Source organism: Arachis ipaensis, chromosome B6, assembly GCF_059453495.1.
Source record: "Arachis ipaensis isolate K30076 ecotype BB chromosome B6, ASM5945349v1, whole genome shotgun sequence".
Taxonomy (NCBI): domain Eukaryota; kingdom Viridiplantae; phylum Streptophyta; class Magnoliopsida; order Fabales; family Fabaceae; genus Arachis; species Arachis ipaensis.
Genome location: NC_142441.1, coordinates 114684282 through 114704763, shown reverse-complemented (window position 1 = coordinate 114704763; position 20482 = coordinate 114684282).

Sequence of the window (20482 nt, the reverse complement as noted above, 5' to 3'; positions counted from 1 at the left end):
AGTATAATGCCTTTGTTCATATATGATACCTTGAGGCTCCCTCCCTTAAAAAGGTCGGCAGCTCATTTTGTGTTAGCAGATAAAAGCATTATTACGGTAGTTAGAATAGCTGAAGATGTATTAGTGGGCATTAAGGGGCTCACATTTCCCATTGACTTTTATATCCTGGAGATGCCCCAAAATGACTCAGAGAAGCCATCATCAATCCTACTAGGAAGACCATTCCTGAAGACCTCAAAGTTCAAATTAGATGCTTTTTCAGGAACATACTCTTTTGAAATAGATGGCCGAGTAGTAATATTCAATCTGAATGGAGCTATGAAGCATCCTCCAGAGGATCATTCTATCCTCCAGTGTGACATCATAGATAAAACCATGGCTGAAATTCACCAGGAGGAATTTGAAGAGAAGTACATAGGACAAGGTCTGAGTGTGGGGACACTTTCTGAGGACAATGACAGTGCTTTACCATTGCTACCAGCTCCAGACAACCCAGAGCCTAACCATGAGCAGAAGTTAGAATTGAAACCCCTCCCTCCACACCTCAAATATGCTTACCTTGAGGACAAGTAGAAGTTTCCAGTTATCAATGCAATGGAACTCACTTCTCAACAAGAAGAGCAGCTACTTAGTGTATTGAGGAGGCACAAGAAGGCAATTGGTTGGAGTTTGACAGACATAATAGGCATCAACCCTCAGGTCTGTGAGCACATAATATTTTTAGAAGAGGGAGCAAGACCTGTCCGTCAACCCCAGAGAAGACTAAACCCCACTATCTTAGAGGATGTTAAGAAGGAAGTGACCAGACTACTGGAGGCAGATATCATCTACCCCATTTCAGACAGTGAATGGGTAAGCCCAGTACAAGTGGTGCCCAAGAAGTCTAGAGTCACTACAATGAAGAATGAGCATGGAGAGCTCATGGCAACCAGAGTTCAGAACGCTTGGAGGGTCTGCATTGACTACAGACACCTAAACCAGGCCACTCGTAAGGATCACTATCCTCTTTCATTCATTGATCAAATGCTGGATCGTCTGTCAGGTAAATCATATTATTGCTTTTTAGATGGTTACACAGGTTATTTCCAGATTCATAGAGCTCTTGAAGATCAGGAAAAGACTACTTTTACATGTCCTTTTGGGACTTATGCTTATAAGAGAATGCCCTTTGGCTTGTGCAATGCACCAGCTACTTTCTAAAGGTGCATGATGAGTCTTTTCTCTGATCTTATTGAGGACTGTATGGAGGTTTTTATGGATGACTTTAGTGTATATGGTGATTCCTTCAATCTTTGCTTGGATAGTTTATCTAGAGTGTTAGATAGATGTGTCAGTACAAACCTTGTATTGAATTTTGAAAAATGTCACTTTATGGTTAAACAAGGGATTGTACTAGGACATGTTGTGTCTAACACTGGCATTTCTGTAGATCCAGCAAAGGTGGATATTATTTCTAGTTTACCTTACCCCTCCTCTGTGAGGGAAGTTCGTTCGTTTCTTGGCCATGCAGGTTTTTACAGGAGATTCATTAAGGACTTTAGTAAAGTAGCTCTTCTCTTATCTAGACTACTGCAGAAAGATATTGAGTTCGAGTTCAGTGAGGATTGCAAACAAGCATTTGATAAGCTGAAGACCGCCCTGACTCAAGCTCCAATTGTGAGAGGACCAGACTGGAGCCAGCCATTTGAAATAATGTGCGATGCCTCCAACCATGCAGTAGGTGCAGCACTGGCTCAGCGTGAAGGTAAGGACCCCTTTGTAATTGCTTATGCGTCTAAAACTTTAGATGCCTCTCAGTCTAATTATACTACTACTGAGAAAGAGCTTCTTGCTATTGTTTTTGCTCTGGATAAATTTCGAGCCTATTTACTTGGTACAAAAGTAGTAGTGTACTCAGACCACGCAGCTCTAAAGTATTTATTAGCTAAAAAGGAATCCAAACCAAGGCTTATACGTTGGATACTGCTACTACAAGAATTTGATTTAGAAATTAAGGATAGGAGTGGTAACCAGAATCTAGTGGCAGACCACTTGAGTCGCCTTGAGCACATTAAGCATGACTCCACTCCTATAGCTAATAATTTTCCATTTGATAACCTGCAAGCAGTATCTGAGGTAGTCCCTTGGTATGCACCTGTAGCTAATTATCTAGTTAGCCGCACTTTTCCTCCAAACTTTACTAAGCATCAAAGAGACAAGCTGAAAAGTGAGTCTAAATATTATATATGGGATGACCCATATTTATGGAGATGTGGCGCTGACCAGGTAATTAGACGGTGTGTGCCTCAATCAGAATTCCAATCCATTTTAGAGGCCTGCCACTCATCTGAGAGTGGAGGACACTTTGGCCCTCAAAGAACAGCTAGAAAAATCTTAGACTGTGGATTCTGGTGGCCTACTCTTTTTAGAGACGCTGCTGAATTTTGCAAATCTTGTTTCCCATGCCAAAAATTTGGTAATATATCCAAGAAGGATGAGATGCCTCAACAAATTATGCTTTTCTGTGAAGTTTTTAATGTTTGGGGCATTGACTTCATGGGTCCATTTCCAAATTCTAATGGTCATTTTTATATATTGTTAGCTGTGGATTACGTTTCCAAATGGGTGGAAGCAATTCCTACCCGCACTGATGATGCTAACACTGTTGTTTCCTTTGTTAGAAACCACATTATTTGTCGCTTTGGATCCCCACGAGCAATCGTGAGCGATCAAGGCACCCATTTTTGTAACAGGAAACTAACAGGCTTACTGAAGAAGCATGGGATAATTCATAAAGTTGCAACAGCCTACCATCCTCAGACTAATGGGCAAGCCGAGGTGTCAAACAGAGAGATAAAGCGTATATTACAGAAGATAGTCAAACCTCATAAGAGAGACTGGAGCACCAGGCTACAAGATGCACTTTGGGCATACAGAACAGCATACAAGACACCCATTAGGATGAGTCCCTTTCGCTTAGTTTATGGAAAAGCCTGTCATCTCCCAGTTGAAGTAGAGCACAAAGCCTTTTGGGCAATAAAAGAGTGCAACATGGGATTTGAAACAGCCGGAGCTGAAAGGAAGTTGCAACTGCAAGAATTAGAAAGCCTTCGCCTGGAAGCTTATGAGAACTCGAGGATGTACAAGGAAAAGATGAAGGCTGTACATGATAAGCACATCAAGAGGAGAGAGTTTCAACCTGGGGACTTAGTCCTCATTTATAAATCTCGACTGAGGCTCATGCCAGGCAAGTTGAGATCAAGATGGGAAGGTCCATAAAGAGTAGAGAAGGCCGAGCCATACAGAGTTTTTCACCTAAGTCACCCTTCAAGCTCTGAACTCATCAAAGTTAATGGACATCGTTTGAAGCTCTACCATGGCGAGAAGATGAAGAAAAACAAGGAGCTCGAGATCTTCCTCTTGGAGGATCCACACATAGCCGAAGACTGAGCTAGTGGACCGTCCAACTTACGGACGTTAAACCGAAGTGCTAGGCGGGAGACAACCCACTATGGTATGATCGTTCTTTTCTTTATTCGTAATTTTCTTTTTCCATAACTCTTTTCCTTATTCGCACATTTAGCTTGCATCTGCATTTGCATATTTTTATTTAAAAAAAAAATTTTCACGCGACGCGACCGCATCAATGACGCGTCCGCGTCGTAGGTGGCTCAGAAAGAATAAGAAAGCGAATAGAAAGTCACGCGAGAGCATGGCTGGAGGCGTGCCTTTGGCACAAATCGCCCCACGCGACCGTGTGCCCCACGCATCCGCGTCATGTGAAAAATTTGCCTCCCATGCGACCGCATCACCCACACGGCCGCGTAACCTGAAAATCGATGTGAAAAGGGTGCATAGCCAAAAGTTATGCTGGAGTGGTGCTGGACTAGCGCTAGACGCACAGCCCTTACCACACGAACGCGTGCCCCACGCGTCCGCGTCATATCCCAATATTGGCCACTCTCGCGGTCGCATGACCCACGCAATCGCGTCACCCTTATTTTGGCAAAATAAGATTTCGAACAGAGACTTGTGCGAGCGCGAGGCTGCCTTCGCACCAGTAGCATAAAACGTGTCATGCGACCGCGTGACTGACGCGACCGCGTCAATCCGAATAAGCGCAATTCGCGCGAACGCGTCACCCACGCGTCCGCGTCCGCGTCGCTTGCACCGCACAGCTTACCCTGATTTTCCAAATATCTTATCTTTCTTCTCCCCAAATCCTATTTTCTCTTTTCCCTCCTTATTTCTTCCTTCTTCCTTCTTCCTTCTTTTTCACCTTCTTCTCCCTCTCTCTCATCCCCATTATCAAGGTTTTTCTTTTCTTCTTCCTTCCTTACTTTTCCATTATCTTTCTTATTTTTATGTTTTCTTCTTTTCTTTTCTTTTTACTTTCATTATCCATATTTTCTTTTTCTTTCTTTTTTTCTTTTAATTGGTGTTAGAAATTTAATTGAGTCATTATTTCTCATTATATGCTTGTGGATTGTTGCAAAATTATTTGGCAATTATATATTACTTTTTAAAGGGTTACTTGCATGTTCAAATTATTATTTTCAATAGTTTATTCATCATGCATGCTACGTGTTTGTGAAAAAGCCCATATGGCATTATGCATTTTCTACATTATTCTATTCTACTATTCAATGCTTGCTTTTCATAAATTCCCTTTACTATTTTATTAATTTACTTTAATTGTCAATACAAACGTGATGGTTAGTTTGTTACGAGTGATGACATATTTAACAAATTAAATGCTTGATCTATGCTACTCATGTCTTTGCCTGCATGCCAATAAACACCTTGCATTTAATTGTCATCAAATCCATTTTCTATATTTCCATTGGTGAACTTTTCACATGTAGTCATGACCATGTGTTAACGACATCCTCTTTACCGTGCATTGATTATCACTTATACCATCCTCTTCCTTGCTTTGTCCCTTTGAATTCATGTTACTTTCTTTTTCCCTTTTCAGAATGACCACCAAGAAAGGAAAAGAGAAAGCTACTCCCAAACCACCAGCAAGAAGAGGAACAAAAAGAGCATTAGTGGTAGAGCCTTCTTCAACTGCAGTCAAACCCTCAACAAAAAGAATTAAGAGGATTATAAAGGTTGATGAAAAAGAAAAAGCCTTCCCAGCAAAGGACACTGTGCGATTTCCCAATCGCTACTGTGAGCAGATGTTCCCTATCCTGGCAGGACGAAGCTACAACAATGAATACCTTCTTATCCTCCCGCCCAATATTGCTATCTTTGTTGAGCCGCAAATTGAACGAAGACAATGGGATTTCCTCCAGAGACAGCCAAGGCAGGTTAATCTTTCTTGGGTAGTTGAGTTCTACTCTAATTTCCACCTGCCAACCCTGCAGTCTGTCTATGTATGTCAGAAGCAAGTCCCCATTACAGAAGAGGCCATTCAACAAGCTCTAGATCTTCCCCCTACTCCAGAAGGATTGGACGCCTTTCAAGAAGCCTCACTCAAGCGCCAGATGTACCAATTTGACTGAGACACCGTTCTCAGAGTTATCGCACTACCTGGCAGCAGATGGATCTATGGATACCACCGTTCCCGTCCTAAGGGAATACCGGCTTCATCACTTACCTTGGAGGCTCGCGTATGGGCACAGATTATGTCCCACTACGTCTTTCCGAGCACTCACGAATCCTTCTTCACTGCAGACATGGCCGTTCTACTATGGTGCATCCTTACAGACCAGCCTCTGAACCTACCAAGACACATCCAGAATGCCATAGAACACGTACAGATTGCGGGCAACTTACCTTTTCCCGCCTTGGTCTCGGATCTCGTCTCAGCAGCCGGAGTCTCCTACAAAGCTGGGGACACTAAAGCCATACTTTCACGGGATGATCAGTACGTCCCTAACAGGAAATATATTAGACTTCCAGCAGCCACTACTAGCCAGCCTACCGAACCGGCTGAGGACATTCCTCCTTCCACACCACAAGCACCTACAACAACCCAACTGCTCCATCAGATACTTGAAAAGTTGGATCGGCAGGAACAGAAAGCAAAGCTAAGAGAGCGCCGTAACAAGCGCCGATTCACATACCTTAAGGAGCTGATTATGGGAAAATTCAAGGACTCAGACACCCCGGACTCCCCTTCCTTTACCAGCACAGGGAGCCATGACGGTCCTGACTGTGGAGATACTGCTACCAGCCCACCTTTGTTCCTGACAGATGGCACCGAGGACGGTGCAAAGCCTTAAGTGTAGGGAGGTTGGTCAGTACCTGACTTCCGGAGGTAATTCCTCTTTCCTAACACCAATATATTAGGATATTTAGTTAGTTTTTCTTTTGTAGAATAGGATAAATTACATAGTAATAGATTAGTTGCATGCATGTTCTACTTGATTGAAAAGACAATAAGTTTCTTCTAAGACCCTATCTTTAGAACAAAATTTCACTAATTTTAATCAAAACTTTTATGTTGGAATTTGCTTGAAGTTGTATTTGGAACATGATTTTTGGGCTAAAGAACACACAACCTGTGAGATTTGAGCCCAAATGCATGGTTACATTATTTAACCATAATTATTTTATTCTTGTGTGTTTACTTCTATATGATTGTAATCTACTTTTTGTTTCATCCTATATGTCCAATGTTTAATATATTTATATGTTTGCATATGATTGAGGCCATTACTTGTTTAAACTCACTTATCCAAACTAAGCCTACCCTTTCAATTACCTTTGTTAACCACTTTGAGCCTTTAAATCCCATTTGTTCTGTATTTTACCACATTACTAGCCTTAAGCGGAAAAACAATTTTATACCCCAATTGAATCTTTGGTTAGCTTAAGATAGAATTATGTGTGTTAATTAAATATGGGAAATTGTGGGAACAAAAGATAATAAGGGAATGTGTCATGATAATATAATGGGAATTTGGGTACCTACTCATGTGAAACTATAAGAATAAATATATTTATGTGCATTGATTAGCTATATATTTTTGTGAATGCTACAAGATTTGTGATTTCTGGTTTGTGTGCGCACGCACACTCCTGTGAGTGTTTGAACATGTGTGAATGCACAGCTTTGTGCGTACAGACACACAGGGGAAGGCTTACTGATGGGAGCGCTAGCACGCCCTGTGCGCACACATAACCAACAAAGTTTGGCAAGCTGTGCGCATGCACACGTTGGAAGGTGTATTCTGTTGAGGGCGTTCGCATGCCTTGTGCGAATGAACAGAATTGGAAAATTTCACACTTGTGCGTACGCACACCTCTATCCGTATGCACACATTTTGAAAATCCTCCTCGGCGTGTGCACGCACACCCCTGTGCGTACGCACATGCCCTGTTTTTCAAATAAATTGTTGTTTTTAACTGTTTCACCTTCCCAACAAGCTTGTAACCTTCTGTGACACCTATTTAAGACTCTTGGGCTTATTTTCGGGTATCAAAACATGGGAAAAGGTCCTAGGAGATTTAATTTGGTTATACCTTGAAAAGTTAGAGAACAGAGGCTTAGGCTTTTGGTGTACTGAGGATGGGTTTGGTGGAGTGAGAAGGGAGAAGGATACATGAATTAAGAACTGATGAACTAATGAGTTCGGAAATGAAATTGTGAATTGACAGTGGTTGAGATGAGTCAAGGACTCGGAGTTGGAAATGATGAAATATTGATATAATGAAATAATAAAATTTTCAAAACCACTGATGTAACACTTTTAAGTTGAAATTTTTGAGACGCTATGCACCCTGCAAGGACGGTGGTTGGATCCCGCCTGTCGAGGTAGCGGCGGCGGCGTAAGGGCGGTGGTTCGTCCCGCTTGCGTTGAGATGTGAGGTCCGTGGCAAGAGTATCCCGCTCGCATCCCTTCGGATCACTAGAGTATGCAGGCACAAAATCCTGGACGGTGTTCCGAGTACCATATCTCGGGGGTTCCCATTATGATTCTGAAGGGTGACATCTCCATGGAGATGTGTCATGTTGGCAGTTGAACTGACAATGTGATATCACAGTCAGTAGGACAAGCACTCATCATGTGCATCTTCTATATGTTTGTATGCTTTGTTGACTTGAAATTGCTTGCCTAATTGTATAACATGCTTACTTGCCTATTTGAATTACTTGATATATATGCCTATACTTGTGTTTTACTTGCATAGTAATTAATTATGTTTTCTACTGGGATTGAGGAGGTTCGGAAGGCGGTGGCGATGGGATTGCATAGAGGATAGGTCGGTGAAGGCTGTGGGACAGCGGAGGACTGTTAGATTAGAAAATTCTTTAAGCTAGATTACCCCCTTTTTAATATGTTAAGGTTTTAAGTTATGTTGTACTATTTTAGTTATGCTTTAATATGAATCTTGTGATGGATATGAAGTTCTAGGATTGCCTCTGGCATCCTGGAGTCTTATATCTTACATCGCTGGACACTATTACCATACTGAGAACCTCCGGTTCTCATACCATATTCTGCTGTTGTTTTTCAGATGCAGGTCGCAACCCACCTCGGTGAGTTACTTCGATGGTGACAGAGCGGAGGATCCTGGATATATTTTGGAGTCTTTTTGCTTCTTTTGTTCATATCTCTCATCTTTTGTATGTACTTTTGCCTAGAGGTTTACTTTGAGAGAAAACTTGTATAATCTGTTTAATTTGTTTTTAACTTTCAGAATTATATATTGTCTGTATATAGTTAGCCGGCTTAAACTCCACGAGCCGTGGCTAGATCTTTATACTATTATACTCTGATATTTTGTTATATTATATCTATTTCTTTTGAGTTAAGTTTGTAGCTTTGTGTGTACGTTTTGCGCTTTTCAAATTCTGTTTTTGAGCTGTATCCTTCATCGGGCTTCTAGAATATATTACTCCTTCTATATATATTATATGTATAAGCTTTAGACTTGTCGTAACCATTGATTAACCTTTGCTTTATGACGCGAGGTAAGGCATAGGGTAATTAGGGTGTTACAAAAGGTATGAAACCGGGACCGGGCCATAGCTCGGGCCACCCGGCCTGGCCTGGTGGAGGGATCAGTTTCTAATTTCCTAACTAGGGGAAGGGGTCTAGGGCACACACACACATTCACGTCTTCACTCTTCACGCAAGCTTCACTGCCTCCATGCCTACTCCGCCTCTTCCACGCACCCTGACCTTGCCACAGCAGTGCCACCCTCAGAGCTCAGTCCCCTCAGCCCTTCCCCTCAGGCCCTTCCCCTCCGCTGCTAGCCTTTCTATCGCAGCACACCATCGCACTCTTTCCCTCTCAGCCCTCTCTCTGTCTCTCAACAGCCACATTCACCACGCCAGTAACCGATCCCCATCCTCGGCTCCTAGTGACGATGGCGACAACTGCAAACGGTGACAGAGCATCTCTGACCCAGTGCACTGCTTTTGCCGCTGGTCTTCTTCTTCTCTTCTCTTCTCTAGCCCATGCTCAAGTTTAGTTTAGGTAAATAATTTGCGTTTTGAATTTCTAATTAGGGAATTGGTTAATATAATTTTTGATCAGGGATTTGACTATTGGAAGTTATGATTAGGGATTTAGGGTATTGATTATTAGAATTTCTGATTAGTATTTTGGTTAATATAATTTCTATTAGTGTTTTGTTCTGATTTAGGGTATTGATTTGGATTAGGGATTTTGGTTAATATAATTCCTGTTAGTAATTTGTTTTTCTTATGTGTTTTGTTATGATTTAGTGTATTGATTTGGATTAGGAATTTGGTTAATAGAATTTCTGTTAGTGTTTTGTTCTTCATATTAGTGTTTTGTTTTGATTTTGTTCATCCTGTTAGTATTTTGATTAAGTCGTTATTATTCTTCCTGTTATTAGAATTTCTGAGTAGAAATTTTGATTATTGAAATTTATGATTTTGATAGGATAGAAAACATAAGAACATTGAGATGGTGTTGACTGAAAAATTATGTGTTTAAAGTGTGTATTTGTCTTGTTTTCAAAATAGATTTGTGTCTTGTAATATGTATAGAAGTGATTAGATTTTGGAGTGGAAGAATACTAATGAAGATGCATCTGATGTAATGTGTCTTGTAATGTGTATAGAAGTGGTGGAGATAATTGTGTTCCTTAAAATTAGGAGAAATTTCTAATTAAGTATTGATTTTGTTTGTTTAGGATATGAACAATGGGAGGAGGAGATAATTGTGTTCCTCCACCAACCATTGAAGAGGACAAAACAATAGAAATTGAAGCTGAAAATCTTGCTGCTCCTACTCCTGCTATTGAAGCTAAAAATCTTACTGCTCCTACTCCTGCTATTAATGCACCACAAGTAGATGAAGAAAACAAAGATGCAAATAATGAAGATCCAGAAGTTTTTTCTAAGGAAAAAAAATCATATGTTTGGCAGCATTTTACTGTACTTCCGTTGACTGAGACAAAGGGACAGCATCAGGCTAAATGTAATCATTGCCAGAAAAAATATAGTTGTCACCCTACTAAACATGGCACAAATTCTCTAAATAAGCACTTAAAGAGTGCTCATAAGTAGATATTTACTAAAGTGGGAAAGCAGGGGACACTTCATGGTTATATGCCTAAAATTGATGAAGAAGGGGAACTATGCAAGGCTTTTAAGGGTTATAACTTGGAAGATTGTAAGAAGTCTGTAGCTGAGTTCGTTGTACTTGATGAAATGCCGTTTAAAGTTGTTGAGGGGATTGGGTTTCACAAAATGTTAAATCGATTTGAGCCAAGATTTACGGTCCCATCTAGGGTGACGATCTCAAGAGATTACTTTCAACATTATTTAGATGAAAAGAAAAAGCTAAAAGAATGGTTGGCAAAGTCATGTGCTCGGGTTTGCTTGACAACAGATTGTTAGACATCAAATCGGAATTATAGTTATATGAGTTTGACTACATATTTTGTTGATGAAGAATGGAAGTTACAACAGAGAATTATAATTTTTTTCCAAATTGAGAACAACAAGGGTGATACAGTAGGAAGAGAAATTGAGAAATGCTTGAGAGAGTGGGGATTTGAAAAAGTCTTCACAATCACAGTAGATAATGCAACTTCGAATGATAGAGCTATTACTTACCTTCAAAGGAAATTAGGTGCAAGAGGTGGGTTGGTGTGTGGAGGAAAGTATTTGCATGTGAGATGTTGCGCTCATGTTCTGAATTTGATAGTGAATGAAGGAATTAAAGAGCAACAAACTTCAATTGAAAGCATTAGAAATGCTGTCAGGTATGTTAGGTCCTCTCCTCAACGGACTAAAAAGTTTAAAGACTGCATTGTGGTTGAGTTGATTGAATCTAAAAGTCTTGTGTGCTTGGATGTTCCAACTAGATTAAATTCGACCTATCTAATGTTGGAACATGCCGATAAGTTTGAAAAAGCTTTTGATAGACCTTATGATGAAGAACCTGATTTTCTTAGATGGTTTGGAGAGGATAGTGGGGAAAAAAGGAAAGTTGGTCCACCTATACCACTTGATTGGCAACATGCTAGATTATTCATTGAGTTTTTGAGAATCTTTTACGAAATAACTTTGAGTTTCTTTTCTTCCTTGCATGTTACATCAAACAAATGTTTTCATGAAATTGCATCTATTACTTCTCAATTAACATCTTGGAGCCAAAATCATTTTGAATTGTTAGGGTGTATGGCATGTTCTATGAAGAATAAATATCATAAATATTGGGGACCTGTTGACAAATTTAACCCGTTGTTACTTGTTGCTTTTGTATTGGATCTTCGTTATAAACTAGATTATCTCTGTTGGTGTTTGGAGGATGTTTATGACAAGGAAGTGTCTCCTAGTATGACTGGTTTTGTTAAACTAACATTGGAGACTTTATATAAGTTTTACAAACAGGAGGCTGTAGATGATAAAGGAAGGGAGGATGGTGGAAGTTCATCTAGAGATGTCTTGGATGACAATAATAAAGTCTCAATTGGTGCTAAGGGAGTTTCTGAAAATAGAGTGAATATGTGGAAAAACAAAAAAGAGAGAAGGCTAATGCAGATAGCAAGTCAGACGTGGAGAGATATCTGGCCGAGGATACTGTAGAAGATGAGAATTTTGATATATTGGCTTGGTGAAAAGTGAATGCTTCAAAATATAGGATTCTTTCTCTCATAGCCCATGACATCTTAGGTATTCTGGTCTCAACCGTTGCTTTTGAATCATGCTTTAGCACTAATGGACGTGTGCTTGATGTCTTCCGCAGCTCTTTGTCACCATTAATGGCTGAAGCTTTGATATGCACTCAAAGTTGGTTGTGCCCTTTAAAACAAGAAGTTGGAGATCAAGATTTTGATCAATTTGATAGTAGTCAGAAGATTGTTAAAGGTACATTTATAATATTTTATTATTGTGACTTAATTATTTGAAGTAATAATATCTTATATGAAAATGAATAATTTTATATGTTTTGTAATTTGTAGGTTTTACTAATGCATCCATATCACAAGGAACAAGTTGACAATATTAATAGCAATTGATGGGTGATGAGTATTCTTCTGTGGCTAATGTTGTGTTATAAAGACTATTAGTTAAAGTTCTATCTTTAGGAAGAACAAGACTTTAGCGTAATATTTTGTGTTATTTGTATGTGACTTAACTATTTAGCGTACTATTTTGTGTTATTTTGTGTTATTTGTATGTGACTTAACTATTTTGTGTTATTTTTTAGTGAATTTTATTCTGTGAATTGTGAAATAATAGTTGGAGATTAGGTGATTTTTACATACTAAAGACCCAGTTTTCACCCGGCCAGAAGGTGTGTAGGTTTCATCAGGTCTAGGGCCGGGTTAGGGTAAAAAAATTAGGCCCGGTATATATTTCGGGCCGGGTCTGGGTTAGGCCAAACCCGGTGTGACCCGGCCCATGTACACCCCTAGTTGGAACACATACACTTAGATAAGTGTCTTCCTTTGATTGTTGTCACCGAATCACACCTCTTTTTAATCATCTAGTCCTTTATCATTAGATCATTCTTTATATAAGTCATGTTATTATTAAGTGTGAAAAAAAAAGAAGAGATGAGAAGGGAGTTAGGGGAAGAGAGGAGTCCGAGAGTGAGAGTGAACCGAGGAAGAGAAGGGAGTTCTTTCAATCTTCACCACTTCCACATGATTCCTCAAGCCTCTAGCTACACACCTTCATGGAGATGATCAAGCTAAGCAAGGAGAGCAAGGAAAAGTGAAGGAAGGACTGGCCAAAGTTTGAAGTAAAGTTGACCGAAGGAAGAAGGGAAAGCTAGAACCGATTTCTTGTGCAAGAGTGAACTCCATTGAGGTAGGGGTTAGGCTAGTATAATTATTTGTTTGTGTTTGTGTGAATGATTATTGTTGATGATGTAATGAGTAATTGCTGCTATCTATGATATTGGATTATGCATGATAATGATGAAGATGATTAAGAGATGATGAAAAGCTTAGGAAACCGAAATGATTAGTTAGAACCTAAGCCAAATTCTGTGATATGGTTACTAAAATTAGGCAGCGACTTGCGTGAATTTATGGGCAAAATCTAGCGACTCAAAAATTGTGTAATAATTCCATGGTAATCCTTGATGAGGTTAGATCATCCTCTCAAATTTTTAGAACTTTCTGATGAGTAGGTTAAAAGATAAAAAGTTTTGAAAGTAAATGGTTTCTGTTGAAAAATCTATTTTTGAATTAATCCAGTAGCAACTTCCAACCTACACAACTTTTAATTCTGATGAATTTTTGAGTTTCAACCAAAGAAAGTCAAAAGATTGGTATGTGCAGAACATTATATCCAAATTTTGGGATAATCTCATTTTTATAGAATTAAATATGCAATTTGCAAAATGGAAGGTTCACTGTTTCATTGACATGCAATTTTGAAACTCGTTGATAATTTTAGTGATTTCTTTGAGTTGCAGGTATTGATATTAACCACTAAATTGAGTACAACTAGTTTTGATAGAACCCTCATGATGAGTATTTTGTTTCCTCAAAAGTTCAAGATTTTAGAAGCTATGAATTAAAAGTTATAGGCTTTGACATTTTACTGCTCACTAATGGCTAAACATGATTTACAAACTTAGAGCAGTGATTTCCTGTATGGATATCTCCTGATGTAGAAAAACTTTTGTGATGAAACCAGAACCAAATGAAATCCTATGATGTTGGTGCACGAAATTGTGATCTCAGGCAACGGCACTAAAAACTTGGTACGCACGTCTTAATAAATTGTTTTTCATTCACAACTTCGATACAACTAACCAGCAAGTGCACTGGGTCGTCCAAGTAATAAACCTTACGTGAGTAAGGGTCGATCCCACGGAGATTGTTGGTATGAAGCAAGCTATGGTCACCTTGTAGATCTTAGTCAGGCAGATATAAAATAGTTATGGAGTTTTCGAAAATACTAATAAATAGACAGAAAATAAAGATAGAAACATGATGAGCGGATATTTTATACGCTTTTTGGAGATAATTTCATATAGTTTTGAGTATGTTTTAGTTAGTTTTTAGTCTATTTCTAGTAGTTTTTAGGAAAAATTCATATTTCTGGACTTTACTATGAGTTGTGTGTTTTTCTGTAATTTCAGGTATTTTTCTGGCTGAAATTGAAGGAGCTGAGCAAAAATCTGATTCAGGCTGAAAAAGGACTGCTGATGCTGTTGGATTCTGACCTCCCTGCACTCAAAGTGGATTTTCTGGAGCTACAGAACTCGAAATGGCATGCTTCCAATTGCGTTGGAAAGTAGACATCCAGGGCTTTCCAGCAGTATATAATAGTCCATACTTTGCACAAGGATAGACGACGTAAACTGGCGTTCAACGCCAGTTCTCTGCCCAATTCTGGCGTCCAGCGCCAGAAAAGGATAAAAAACTGGAGTTGAACGCCCAAACTGGCACAAAAACTGGCGTTCAACTCCACAAATGGCCTCTGCACGTGGATTGCTTAAAGTCTCAGCTCCAGCACACACCAAGTGGGCCCCAGCACACCAAGTGGGCCCCAGAAGTGGATCTCTGCATCATCCATCATAGTCCACTCATATTTTGTAACCCTAGGCTACTAGTTTAGTATTTAAACAACTTTTAGAGACTTATTTTGTATCTCATGACATTTTAGATCTAAACTTTGTATTCTCTGACGGCATGAGTCTCTAAACCCCATTGTTGGGGGTGAGGAGCTCTGCTGTGTCTCAACGAATTAATGCAAGTATTCCTGTTTTCCATTCAAACACGCTTGTTCCTATCTAAGATGTTCATTCGCGCTTAACTGTGATGAAGGTGATGATCTGTGACATTCATCACCTTCCTCAAACCACGAACGTGTGCCTGACAACCATCTCCGTTCTATATCCGATTGAATGAGTATCTCTTAGATTCTTTAATCAGAATCTCCGTGGTATAAGCTAGAACTGATGGCAGCATTCATGAGAATCCGGAAAGTCTAAACCTTGTCTGTGGTATTCCGAGTAGGATTCAAGGATTGAATGACTGTGACGAGCTTCAAACTCCTGAAGGCTGGGCGTTAGTGACAGATGCAAAAGGATAGTAAATCCTATTCCAACCGGATCGAGAACCAACCGGTGATTAGCCGTGCTGTGACAGAGCGCGTGAGCGTAGTTTTCACTGGAAGGATGGAAGGTAGCGATTGACAACGGTGATCCACCAACACACAGCTTGCCATAGGAGGACGTGCGTGCGTGAATCAGAAGACAGAGGAAAGCAGAGATTCAGAAGACAAAGCATCTCCAAAACTCCAACATATTCTCCATTACTACACAACAAGTAACTTTTAATTTATGCTCTACTGGTTATTCATAATTCAACTGATAAACATAATTGACTTCCTGACTAAGATTTACAAGATAACCATAGATTGCTTCAAACCAACAATCTCTGTGGGATTCGACCCTTAAGGTATTACTTGGACGACCCAGTGCACTTGCTGGTTAGTGGTACGAGTTGTGAAAAGTGTGATTCACAATTTGTGCTACCAAGTTTTTGGCGCCGTTGCCGGGGATTGTTCGTGTTTGAACAACTGACGGATTATTTTGTTGCTTAGATTAGGAAAAATCTTCTCTTTTTTTTTGGTTTAGAGTCTTTTATTATTTATCCCTTGTTAAAACACTTTAAATTTATAGCTCAGTTAATTAGAACGTGGTGTTTATGTTCATGGTAATTGGCTATCATATTTTTAAAAAAAAAAACCTTTTTCAAAAATAATTTTTCTATTAATAAGGTCCCATAACTCATTTGGCTAGAACATTAATTTGATTAGGTTAGAATATTTTATACTCTTTTTAAAACCTTCTTTTTCAAAAATAATTTTTCTATTAAATCCTGTATCAAACTTTAATAAGGTCCCATAACTCATTTGGCTAGAACATTAATTTGATTAGGTTAGAATCTTTTATACTCTTTTTAAAACCTTCTTTTTCAAAAATAATTTTTCTATTAAATCCTGTGTCAAACTTTAATAAGGTCCCATAACTCATTTGGCTAGAACATTAATTTGATTGGGTTAGAATCTTTTATACTCTTTTTAAAACTTTCTTTTTCAAAAATAATTTTTCTATTAAATCCTGTGCCAAACTTTAAGTTTGGTGTTTTCTTGTTGATTCCCCTTTGATTTTCGAAAATTTTGGTTTGGTTTTCTAAAAATTTTAAGTTTGGTGTTCTTCCTTCATGTTCTTGTGTTCTTGTGAGTCTTCAAAGTGTTCTTGAGTTTCCTTGTGTCTTGATCTTAAAATTTTTAAGTTTGGTGTTCCTTGGTGTTTTCCCTCCAAATTTTTCGAAAACAAGGAGCAATAGATCTAAAAATTTTAAATCTTGTACTATCTTATTATTTTTCTCTCTCCTCACTAAATTCAAAAATATCTTTTCAAAATATCTCTTCTAACTTCCTAACTTCTTATCTTTTCAAATTTGTTTCAACTAACTAACTAACTTTTTGTTTGTTTCTTAACTTTTTCAAAACTACCTAACTAACTCTCTCTCTCTAATTTTCGAAAATATATTCCCTCTTTTTCAAAAATTTCGTTTTTTTTTACTAATTATTTTTAATTTTTTTTTTACGAAAAAAAAATATTTTTTTCAAAATTCAAATTCTTTTTAGTTATTTTATTTTATTTAAGTATTTACTTCTTATAAAATAAAATAAATAAAAAGGTAAATCAGTCCAAGTTATATCCATAGATCCATCATGGACATCAGTGGAGATGGACAGTCCAGGAGGACTTTGGGGTCATATTCTAACCCCTCTACTGCTTCGTATGGGAGTAGCATATGCATACCCTCCATTGGAGTTAGTAGCTTTGAGTTGAATCCTCAGCTCATTATCATGGTGCAGCAAAGTTGCCAGTATTCCGGTCTTCCACAGGAAGAACCTACAGAGTTTCTGGCACAATTTTTACAAATTGCTGACACAGTACATGATAAGGAATATAGATCAGGATGTCTACAGACTATTACTGTTTCCATTTGCTGTAAAAGATCAAGCTAAAAGGTGGTTAAATAACCAACCTAAGGCCAGCATAAGAACATGGAAACAGCTGACAGAAAAATTCCTGAATCAATATTTCCCTCCAAAAAGGATGACACAGCTAAGGCTGGACATCCAAGGCTTTAAACAAGGAGATAATGAATCTCTTTATGATGCCTGGGAGAGATACAGAGAGATGCTACGAAAATGCCCCTCTGAAATGTTTTCAGAGTGGGTTCAGTTAGACATCTTCTACTATGGGCTTGCAGAAGGAGCTCAGATGTCTTTAGATTACTCAGCTGGTGGGTCTATCCATATGAGAAAGACAATCGAAGAGGCTCAAGAGCTCATTGATACAGTTGCCAGGAATCAGCATCTGTATCTAAGCAGCAACCCTTCCATGAATGAAGAGGTTAAAACAGTAACTGCTGAATTCAGTACTGTAAAACAAGCTGCTGAATTCAATCAGCAATTAGATTTTCTAACAAAGCAGCTAGCTGAATTCAAAGACAGGTTACAGGAGACAAGGATAGCTAATATACATATGGAAGAACAGTTTAAGCAAACAAAGCAGCAGCTATCAAAGCAAATAGCAGAAGAATGCCAAGCAGTTCAATTAAGAAGTGGGAAAACATTAAATACCCCACCTCAAGGCATCAAAAATTCAAGAAATGAGCAACCCACCATAGATTCCCCTGAGGACAATAAGAGCCCAGGGAAAAATAATTCTGGCACTAAAACGCCAGAAAAGGGGTGGAAGGCTGGCGCTGAACGCCCAGACCATGCCCAAAACTGGCGTTCAGCGCCAGAAACAAGGCAGGATTGGCGTTCAACGCCAGAAATGGGCAAGAATCTGGCGTTGAACGCCCAACAGGAGCACAGTTCTGGCGTTCAGGCGCCAGGAACAGACAGTGAGCTGGCGTCTAACGTCACTCCAGCTTCTGACTCTGGCATTCAATTGCCAGTGAGGGATCAGACACACAAGTGCTGATAACAACCCCTCTAAAAAGGCTTCTTTAACCACTAAGGTTGAGGAATATAAAGCCAAGATACCTTATCCTCAAAAACTCCGGAAAGAGGAGCAGGATAAGCAATTTGCTCGCTTTGCAGATTATCTAAGGACTCTTGAAATAAAGATTCCATTTGCAGAGGCACTTGAGCAAATACCTTCTTATGCCAAGTTCATGAAAGAGATCTTGAGTCATAAAAAGGAGTGGAGAGAAACAGAAAGAGTTCTCCTCACTGAAGAATGCAGTGCAGTCATTCTGAAAAGCTTTCCTGAAAAGCTTAAAGACCCTGGGAGTTTTCTGATACCATGCATATTAAAAGGTGATTGCACCAAGACAGCTTTATGCGATCTTGGGGCAAGCATCAACCTAATACCTGCATCCACTATCAGGAAGCTTGGCTTAACTGAAGAAGTTAAACCAACCCGGATATGTCTCCAACTTGCTGATGGTTCCACTAAATACCCATCAGGCGTGATTGAGGACATGATTGTCAGAGTTGGGCCATTCGCCTTTCCCACTGACTTTGTTGTGCTGGAAATGGAGGAGCACAAGAGTGCCACTCTCATTCTAGGAAGACCCTTCATAGCAACTGGACGATCCCTCATTGACGTCCAACAGGGAGAAATAACCCTGAGAGTCAACAATGACGAGTTCAAGTTGAACGCTGTCAAAGCCATGCAGCATCCAGACACATCAACAGACTGCATGAAAGTTGACCTTATTGACTCTTTGGTAGAAGAGATCAACATGGCTGAGAGTCTCGAATCAGAGTTGGAAGACATCTTTAAAGATGTTCAGCCTGATTTGGAGGATTCAGGGGACATGAAAGAGCCTCTGAACTTTCTTCTGAAAGAGGAAAAACCTCCTAAACCAGAGCTCAAGCCACTGCCACCATCCTTGAAATATGCATTTCTAGGAGAAGGTGACACTTTTCCAGTGATCATAAGCTCTGCTTTAAATTCACAGGAAGAGGAAGCACTTATTCAAGTGCTAAGAACACACAAGACAGCTCTTGGGTGGTCCATAGGTGACCTTAAGGGCATAAGCCCAGCTAGATGCATGCACAAAATCCTACTGGAGGATAATGCCAAACCAGTGGTTCAACCACAGAGGCGGCTAAATCCAGCCATGAAGGAAGTGGTGCAGAAAGAGGTCACCAAATTACTAGAGGCTGGGATTATTTATCCCATTTCTGATAGCCCCTGGGTGAGCCCTGTTCAAGTCGTCCCAAAAAAGGGAGGCATGACAGTAATTCATAATGAAAAAAATGAACTGGTTCCTACAAGAACAGTTACAGGGTGGCGCATGTGTATTGACTACAGAAGGCTCAATACAGCCACCAGAAAGGATCATTTTCCTTTACCATTCATAGACCAGATGCTAGAGAGACTAGCAGGTCATGATTATTACTGCTTTTTGGATGGCTACTCAGGCTATAACCAGATTGCAGTAGATCCCCAGGATCAAGAGAAAACAACATTCACATGTCCATCCGGAGTGTTTGCTTATAGAAGGATGCCCTTTGGGCTATGCAATGCACCTGCAACCTTCCAGAGATGCATGCTCTCTATTTTCTCTGATATGGTGGAAAAATTTCTGGAAGTCTTCATGGATGACTTCTCAGTATATGGAGACTCATTCAGCTCCTGTCTTGATCACCTGAAACTTGTTCTGAAAAGATGCCAAGAAACCAACCTAGTTTTAAACTGGGAAAAGTGTCACTTCATGGTGACTGAAGGAATTGTTCTTGGGCATAAAATCTCAAACAAGGGAATAGAGGTAGATCAAGCAAAAATAGAGGTAATTGAAAAATTACCACCACCTGCCAATGTTAAGGCAATCAGAAGCTTTCTGGGGCATGCAGGATTCTATAGGAGGTTTATAAAGGATTTTTCAAAAATCGCAAAACCCCTAAGCAATCTGCTAGCTGCTGACACGCCATTTGTGTTTAACACAGCATGCCTACAGGCGTTTGAAACGCTGAAAGCTAAGCTGGTCACAGCACCAGTCATTTCTGCACCAGACTGGACATTGCCATTTGAGTTAATGTGTGATGCCAGTGAT